The following is a 719-nucleotide window of genomic DNA, read 5'->3' as shown; positions in this document are numbered from 1 at the left end:
CGGTCCAGTACACGGAATCGGACAGACGCGAGGTACGCGCCGTCCCTACGTGCTGAGCTTATCCCGTTTCGCTCGCAGCTACTCAGGGAATCCCTGTTGGTTTCTTGTCCTCCCCTTATTAATATGCTTAAATTCTGGGGGTTCTCACACATCACTTGAGGCCTACGTTGGATTTTTCCCGAATGGTAAATAGTAGCACGCACTTGTTCGCTTGTATCCAGCGGGTGGGCGTACCGCACGCGTTACACGACTCGGCCAGACGGCGGGTCCCGGCAACAGACGGCAAGCCAGGTGTTCAAGGGCTTCCGGTGCTCCCAGGTTGTCTTATAGCCGAAGTTCGAACCGTGCGACACGACACGCACCCACTGGGCCAACTGTACCGCCTTACCATTTCAGCGCCCAAGGTCCCCCGCGGAAGGGGTCCGAGCACGCCATGATGCACAGTGCGCCAAACGCGTGTGTTCAAGCCTGCGACACACTCCCGAGCGTGCTGCTCGCCCAGGCGTGCCGCTGGTACGCGGGCGTCCTGTAGTTATGGAATAGTGTGTAACAAGAATTGGTAGGCACTCAAGAATGTGTGCATCGGTCGGGTTTAAACGTCCGATGCGCCATATGCGTTCAACGTGTCGGTGTTCATGTGTCCTGCAGTTCACATTCTGACGCGCATTTAGCTGCGGTCTTCATCGATCCATGAGCCGAGTGATCCCCTGCCTAGGGTT

At 57.0% G+C, this 719-nt stretch overlaps 2 non-coding genes across 2 annotated transcripts in view; both read right to left on the bottom strand.

The window, feature by feature from the left end:
• LOC128308453 (large subunit ribosomal RNA) overlaps nt 1-164 on the bottom strand; it is a 4,157-nt gene extending 3,993 nt beyond the window's left edge. Inside the window, exon 1 of the ribosomal RNA XR_008288320.1 lies at nt 1-164. This exon is cut by the window's left edge and continues 3,993 nt beyond it. This is a non-coding gene — a ribosomal RNA (large subunit ribosomal RNA).
• A 397-nt stretch (nt 165-561) lies between these two features.
• On the bottom strand, nt 562-719 carry LOC128308501 (5.8S ribosomal RNA). The gene has a single exon (XR_008288335.1). It is a non-coding gene; the product is annotated as a 5.8S ribosomal RNA (ribosomal RNA).

The sequence above is a fragment of the Anopheles moucheti genome (genome assembly GCF_943734755.1).
Source record: "Anopheles moucheti chromosome X unlocalized genomic scaffold, idAnoMoucSN_F20_07 X_unloc_4, whole genome shotgun sequence".
In the NCBI taxonomy this organism is placed as follows: Eukaryota; Metazoa; Arthropoda; class Insecta; order Diptera; family Culicidae; genus Anopheles; species Anopheles moucheti.
Note: the sequence above shows the minus strand (reverse complement) of the source record. Positions and strands in the feature narration are given on the sequence as shown.